We start from the raw sequence: 8,012 nt of genomic DNA, 5'->3' as shown, positions 1-8,012 counted from the left end.
TTGTATAAGCTAATTCAGGGAGCAAATTAGCAAGTCAAGAAATGGGAAGTCTGAACTACTGTCAAAGCAGTTTCATTCTCTTTTCAAATAATCCAAAAATACCATTGCAGCATAAAACAGAGTATTCAATAAAAGAAGAAAGGAGGATTAACGGCAAAAAAGCACATCATAAGATATGAAACTTTGGAAATTATCTAGATATTGTTTGAAAAAACTCCTTTGATGGAAAGAAGATGAAGAACAGTATGGGATCCTGTCGTGCGCACCTGTAATTGATATGTTCCACATCCAATCATACACCTAACCCTAAACACCCAAACATATTGCAGTCAGTGACCATGTGGCCTAATGGATAAGGCATCTGACTTCGGATCAGAAGATTGAGGGTTCGAGTCCCTTCGTGGTTGAGTCTTTTTCTCACAGCACCCAACTTATCTTTACATACAAACTGGAGGCACACTCTTACAATACTCCTTTCACTCTCACTCATTAAGAAAGCCCAATACAAACTGCACAATCAGTCACGTTATACCTTCAGCATTGCTACTTTTCTGTCTTTCTGCCATACCAAAGTACCTCTTCATAAATGCCACGGATATGCAATACGTATGCAACAATATGACACGGCACAATCATTCTTAACAGAACTGTGGGTAGATGCAGTGCAGGGAGTGTGTGCGTGCAGAAAGCAGAAACTATGCATGCGTAGAAACTCTATGATTTTCTCCAGGAATAATGCAAATTGTCCCTCAGAAAAAATATAGTACTGGAGAAAAATCAGAAAGGATTGACACAATTGCTGCCTTTGCTGTTGCCCCAATTGTGTAATCTGTCTAGGACTGGTCTCTTGCAGATTGAGGCACCTAGTTGCAATTGTGTGGTAAAAATCACCCTTACAACCATTTTTGCTATAAACTTGAGATCTTTCTGAGATACTATCTCACAGACTTCTTATGAATGAGGAACTCTGAAATTGTCACATTCCAATTTGTACGTCCTTAAAACTCTGCTGGTTATTCAAATGGGCAGATCGTTTTTTAAATTCCTTTCTGTCTCGAGTTGTAGTTATATTGATACAGAGGCATAATTGTTGAATGATATATATTGGTTTGATTGAAATATGTTCGTAGAGGTGGTGATAGGCTTTCTGTGTCTGTCTGAGAGCAAGGACCGGTTAACGTCTTTTTCCAAGAGCAGTTTGTTGTGAAAGGTATCAGGGAAAGGAGTATGTATTGTGATGTGGTTCTCTGACTGCTTCTGTCCACTTGCCAAAAGTTCCAAGGCCCTATGATAGCACAAAAACAGTAAGATTGAAGTGGTGGGTGCCGGAGGTTTAAAATGGTCAGTTTAATTAAAGGCAGAAAAGTGAAACGAATGACTGCAGAAATACTGTATGTGGCCATGAACTGAGATGAAAGGATGATTTTGGAACTCTGTCTTGCAGATTACCCTCAATGCCGCAATGGATAGGGCACTACTCTCACAGACCAGGGTGTGTAAGTTTGTCTATCTGAGGTGCACACCCTGAACTAATACATTTTTGCTGAAACCTAATCATATTGTTTACTCTTCCTCGTAGCAGCTTGCCAGGGTGATAGTATATTGCAACAGAACCATTCCACTTCTTCACTGAAAAGAGTCATGCTGGTTACCCAAATGTGCAGCGTGTCATTTTATACAGCTTTCTTTATTGAAATTAAACTTGGACTCACTTGAAATATTCTCTTTCAAAATGAATGTTTTGAGCTGCTGTGAATTTTATTTCTAGAGGTGGTGACAGGCTTTCAGGTACGTGCTTAGGTCAAGGCCCTGTTCATGTCCCTTGTATAAGCTAATTCAGAGAGCAAATTAGCAAGTCAAGAAATGGGAAGTCTGAACTACTGTCAAAGCAGTTTCATTCTCTTTTCAAATAATCCAAAAATACCAATGCAGCATAAAACAGAGTATTCAATAAAAGAAGAAGGAGGATTTATGGCAAAAAGGCACATCATAAGATATGAAACTTTGGAAATTATCTAGATATTGTTTGAAAAAACTCCTTTGATGGAAAGAAGATGAAGAACGGTATGGGATCCTGTCCTGCGCACCTGTAATTGATATGTTCCACATCCATTCATACCACCTAACCCTAAGCACCCAAACATATTGCAGTCAGTGACCATGTGGCCTAATGGATATGGCGTCTGACTTCGAATCGGAAGGTTGAGGGTTCGAGTCCCTTCATGGTTGAGTCTTTTTCTCATAGCACCCAACTTATCTTTACATTCAAACTGGAAACACACTCTTACAATACTCCTTTCACTCTCACTCATTAAGAAAGCCCAATGCAAACTGCACAATCAGTCACGTTATGTCTTCAGCATTGCTACTTTTCTGTCTTTCTGCCATACCAAAGTACCTCTTCATAAATGCTTTGGATATGCTATACGTATACAACAATATGACATGGCACAATCATTCTGAACAGAACTGTGGGTAGATTCAGTGCAGGGAGTGTGTGCGTGCAGAAAGCAGAAACTAGGCATTGCTAGAAGCTCTATCATTTTCTCCAGGAATAATGCAAATTGTCCCTCAGAAAAAGTATAGCACTAGAGAAGAATCATAAAGGATTGACACAATTGCTGCCTTTGCTGTTCCCCCAGTTGTGTAATCTGTCAAGGACTGGTCTCTTGAAGATTGAGGCACCTAGTTGCAATTGTGTGGTAACAATCACCCTTACAACCATTTTTGCTATAAACTTGAGATCTTTCTGAGATACTATCTCACAGACTTCTTATGAATGAGGAACTCTGAAATTGTCACATTCCAATTTGTACGTCCTTAAAACTCTGCTGGTTATTCAAATGGGCACATTATTTTTTAAATTCCTTTCTGTCTCGAGTTGTAGTTATATTGATACAGAGGCATAATTGTTGAATGATATATATTGGTTTGATTGAAATATGTTCGTAGAGGTGGTGATAGGCTTTCTGTGTCTGTCTGAGAGCAAGGACCGGTTAACGTCTTTTTCCAAGAGCAGTTTGTTGTGAAAGGTATCAGGCAAAGGAGTATGTATTGTGATATGGTTCTCTGACTGCTTCTGTCCACTTGCCAAAAGTTCCAAGGCCCTATGATAGCACAAAAACGGTAAGATTGAAGTGGTGGGTGCCGGAGGTTTAAAATGGTCAGTTTAATTAAAGACAGAAAAGTAAAACGAATGACTGCAGAAATACTGTATGTGGCCATGAACTGAGATGAAAGGATGATTTTGGAACTCTGTCTTGCAGATTACCCTCAATACCGCAATGGATAGGGCACTACTCTCTCAGACCAGGGTGTGTAAGTTTAAGTCTATCTGAGGTGCACACCCTGAACTAATACATTTTTTCTGAAACCTAATCATATTGTTTACTCTTCCTCGTAGCAGCTTGCCAGGGTGATAGTATATTGCAACAGAACCATTCCACTTCTTCACTGAAAAGAGTCATGCTGGTTACCCAAATGTGCAGCGTGTCATTTTATACAGCTTTCTTTATTGAAATTAAACTTGGACTCACTTGAAATATTCTCTTTCAAAATGAATGTTTTGAGCTGCTGTGAATTTTATTTCTAGAGGTGGTGACAGGCTTTCAGGTACGTGCTTAGGTCAAGGCCCTGTTCATGTCACTTGTATAAGCTAATTCACGGAGCAAATTAGCAAGTCAAGAAATGGGAAGTCTGAACTAATGTCAAAGCAGTTTCATTCTCTTTTCAAATAATCCAAAAATACCATTGCAGCATAAAACAGAGTATTCAATAAAAGAAGAAAGGAGGATTAACGGCAAAAAAGCACAGCATAAGATATGAAACTTTGGAAATTATCTAGATATTGTTTGAAAAAACTCCTTTGATGGAAAGAAGATGAAGAACAGTATAGGAACCTGTCCTGCTCACCTCTAATTGATATGTTCCACATCCATTCATACCACCTAACCCTAAATACCCAAACATATTGCAGTCAGTGACCATGTGGTCTAATGGATAAGGTGTCTGACTTTGGGTCAGAAGATTGAGGGTTTGAGTCCTTTCATGGTTGAGTCTTTTTCTCACAGCACCCAACTTATCTTTACATACAAACTGGAAACACACTCTTAAAATACTCCTTTCACTCTCACTCATTAAGAAATACCAATGCAAACTGCACAATCAGTCACGTTATGCCTTCAGCATTGCTACTTTTCTGTCTTTCTGCCATACCAAAGTACCTCTTCATAAATGCCACGGATATGCAATACGTATACAACAATATGACATGGCACAATCATTCTGAACAGAACTGTGGGTAGATTCAGTGCAGGGAGTGTGTGCGTGCAGAAAGCAGAAGCTATGCATGGGTAGAACCTCTATGATTTTCTCCAGGAATAATGCAAATTGTCCCTCAGAAAAAGTATTGTACTAGAGAAGAATCATAAAGGATTGACACAATTGCTGCCTTTGCTGTTGCCCCAGTTGTGTAATCTGTCAAGGACTGGTCTCTTGCAGATTGAGGCACCTAATTGCAATTGTGTGGTAAAGATCACCCTTACAACCATTTTTGCTATAAACTTGAGATCTTTCTGAGATACTATCTCACAGACTTCTTATGAATGAGGAACTCTGAAATTGTCACATTCCAATTTGTACGTCCTTAAAACTCTGCTGGTTATTCAAATGGGCAGATTGTTTTTTAAATTCCTTTCTGTCTCGAGTTGTAGTTATATTGATACAGAGGCATAATTGTTGAATGATATATATTGGTTTGATTGAAATATGTTCGTAGAGGTGGTGATAGGCTTTCTGTGTCTGTCTGAGAGCAAGGACCGGTTAACGTCTTTTTCCAAGAGCAGTTTGTTGTGAAAGGTATCAGGCAAAGGAGTATGTATTGTGATGTGGTTCTCTGACTGCTTCTATCCACTTGCCAAAAGTTCCAAGGCCCTATGATAGCACAAAAACGGTAAGATTGAAGTGGTGGGTGCCGGAGGTTTAAAATGGTCAGTTTAATTAAAGACAGAAAAGTGAAACGAATGACTGCAGAAATACTGTATGTGGCCATGAACTGACATGAAATGATGATTTTGGAACTCTGTCTTGCAGATTACCCTCAGTGCCGCAATGGATAGGGCACTACTCTCACAGACCAGGGTGTGATAGTTTAAGTCTATCTGAGGTGCACACCCTGAACTAATACATTTTTGCTGAAACCTAATCATATTGTTTACTCTTCCTCGTAGCAGCTTGCCAGGGTGATAGTATATTGCAACAGAACCATTCCACTTCTTCACTGAAAAGGGTCATGCTGGTTACCCAAATGTGCAGCGTGTCATTTTATACAGCTTTCTTTATTGAAATTAAACTTGGACTCACTTGAAATATTCTCTTTCAAAATGAATGTTTTGAGCTGCTGTGAATTTTATTTCTAGAGGTGGTGACAGGCTTTCAGGTACGTGCTTAGGTCAAGGCCCTGTTCATGTCACTTGTATAAGCTAATTCAGGGAGCAAATTAGCAAGTCAAGAAATGGGAAGTCTGAACTACTGTCAAAGCAGTTTCATTCTCTTTTCAAATAATCCAAAAATACCATTGCAGCATAAAACAGAGTATTCAATAAAAGAAGAAAGGAGGATTAACGGCAAAAAAGCACATCATAAGATATGAAACTTTGGAAATTATCTAGATATTGTTTGAAAAAACTCCTTTGATGGAAAGAAGATGAAGAACGGTATGGGATCCTGTCGTGCGCACCTGTAATTGATATGTTCCACATCCAATCATACACCTAACCCTAAACACCCAAACATATTGCAGTCAGTGACCATGTGGCCTAATGGATAAGGCATCTGACTTCGGATCAGAAGATTGAGGGTTCGAGTCCCTTCGTGGTTGAGTCTTTTTCTCACAGCACCCAACTTATCTTTACATACAAACTGGAGGCACACTCTTACAATACTCCTTTCACTCTCACTCATTAAGAAAGCCCAATACAAACTGCACAATCAGTCACGTTATACCTTCAGCATTGCTACTTTTCTGTCTTTCTGCCATACCAAAGTACCTCTTCATAAATGCCACGGATATGCAATACGTATGCAACAATATGACACGGCACAATCATTCTTAACAGAACTGTGGGTAGATGCAGTGCAGGGAGTGTGTGCGTGCAGAAAGCAGAAACTATGCATGCGTAGAAACTCTATGATTTTCTCCAGGAATAATGCAAATTGTCCCTCAGAAAAAATATAGTACTGGAGAAAAATCAGAAAGGATTGACACAATTGCTGCCTTTGCTGTTGCCCCAATTGTGTAATCTGTCTAGGACTGGTCTCTTGCAGATTGAGGCACCTAGTTGCAATTGTGTGGTAAAAATCACCCTTACAACCATTTTTGCTATAAACTTGAGATCTTTCTGAGATACTATCTCACAGACTTCTTATGAATGAGGAACTCTGAAATTGTCACATTCCAATTTGTACGTCCTTAAAACTCTGCTGGTTATTCAAATGGGCAGATCGTTTTTTAAATTCCTTTCTGTCTCGAGTTGTAGTTATATTGATACAGAGGCATAATTGTTGAATGATATATATTGGTTTGATTGAAATATGTTCGTAGAGGTGGTGATAGGCTTTCTGTGTCTGTCTGAGAGCAAGGACCGGTTAACGTCTTTTTCCAAGAGCAGTTTGTTGTGAAAGGTATCAGGGAAAGGAGTATGTATTGTGATGTGGTTCTCTGACTGCTTCTGTCCACTTGCCAAAAGTTCCAAGGCCCTATGATAGCACAAAAACAGTAAGATTGAAGTGGTGGGTGCCGGAGGTTTAAAATGGTCAGTTTAATTAAAGGCAGAAAAGTGAAACGAATGACTGCAGAAATACTGTATGTGGCCATGAACTGAGATGAAAGGATGATTTTGGAACTCTGTCTTGCAGATTACCCTCAATGCCGCAATGGATAGGGCACTACTCTCACAGACCAGGGTGTGTAAGTTTGTCTATCTGAGGTGCACACCCTGAACTAATACATTTTTGCTGAAACCTAATCATATTGTTTACTCTTCCTCGTAGCAGCTTGCCAGGGTGATAGTATATTGCAACAGAACCATTCCACTTCTTCACTGAAAAGAGTCATGCTGGTTACCCAAATGTGCAGCGTGTCATTTTATACAGCTTTCTTTATTGAAATTAAACTTGGACTCACTTGAAATATTCTCTTTCAAAATGAATGTTTTGAGCTGCTGTGAATTTTATTTCTAGAGGTGGTGACAGGCTTTCAGGTACGTGCTTAGGTCAAGGCCCTGTTCATGTCCCTTGTATAAGCTAATTCAGAGAGCAAATTAGCAAGTCAAGAAATGGGAAGTCTGAACTACTGTCAAAGCAGTTTCATTCTCTTTTCAAATAATCCAAAAATACCAATGCAGCATAAAACAGAGTATTCAATAAAAGAAGAAGGAGGATTTATGGCAAAAAGGCACATCATAAGATATGAAACTTTGGAAATTATCTAGATATTGTTTGAAAAAACTCCTTTGATGGAAAGAAGATGAAGAACGGTATGGGATCCTGTCCTGCGCACCTGTAATTGATATGTTCCACATCCATTCATACCACCTAACCCTAAGCACCCAAACATATTGCAGTCAGTGACCATGTGGCCTAATGGATATGGCGTCTGACTTCGAATCGGAAGGTTGAGGGTTCGAGTCCCTTCATGGTTGAGTCTTTTTCTCATAGCACCCAACTTATCTTTACATACAAACTGGAAACACACTCTTACAATACTCCTTTCACTCTCACTCATTAAGAAAGCCCAATGCAAACTGCACAATCAGTCACGTTATGTCTTCAGCATTGCTACTTTTCTGTCTTTCTGCCATACCAAAGTACCTCTTCATAAATGCTTTGGATATGCTATACGTATACAACAATATGACATGGGACAATCATTCTGAACAGAACTGTGGGTAGATTCAGTGCAGGGAGTGTGTGCGTGCAGAAAGCAGAAACTAGGCATTGCTAGAAGCTCTATC

General features: G+C 39.4%; 4 non-coding genes across 4 annotated transcripts; all 4 read left to right on the top strand.

Annotated features, from left to right (window-relative positions):
• The first annotated feature begins 334 nt into the window (after positions 1–334).
• On the top strand, positions 335–407 carry TRNAR-UCG (transfer RNA arginine (anticodon UCG)). Its single transcript has one exon. It is a non-coding gene; the product is annotated as a tRNA-Arg (tRNA).
• Positions 408–2,156: 1,749 nt separating this feature from the next.
• TRNAR-UCG (transfer RNA arginine (anticodon UCG)) lies at positions 2,157–2,229 on the top strand. The gene has a single exon. It is a non-coding gene; the product is annotated as a tRNA-Arg (tRNA).
• A 3,576-nt stretch (positions 2,230–5,805) lies between these two features.
• TRNAR-UCG (transfer RNA arginine (anticodon UCG)) lies at positions 5,806–5,878 on the top strand. Its single transcript has one exon. It is a non-coding gene; the product is annotated as a tRNA-Arg (tRNA).
• A 1,749-nt stretch (positions 5,879–7,627) lies between these two features.
• Positions 7,628–7,700, top strand: TRNAR-UCG (transfer RNA arginine (anticodon UCG)). Its single transcript has one exon. It is a non-coding gene; the product is annotated as a tRNA-Arg (tRNA).
• The last annotated feature ends 312 nt before the right edge of the window (positions 7,701–8,012 follow it).

This window comes from Pleurodeles waltl, chromosome 4_1, assembly GCF_031143425.1.
Source record: "Pleurodeles waltl isolate 20211129_DDA chromosome 4_1, aPleWal1.hap1.20221129, whole genome shotgun sequence".
NCBI classification, from domain to species: domain Eukaryota; kingdom Metazoa; phylum Chordata; class Amphibia; order Caudata; family Salamandridae; genus Pleurodeles; species Pleurodeles waltl.
Note: the sequence above shows the minus strand (reverse complement) of the source record. Positions and strands in the feature narration are given on the sequence as shown.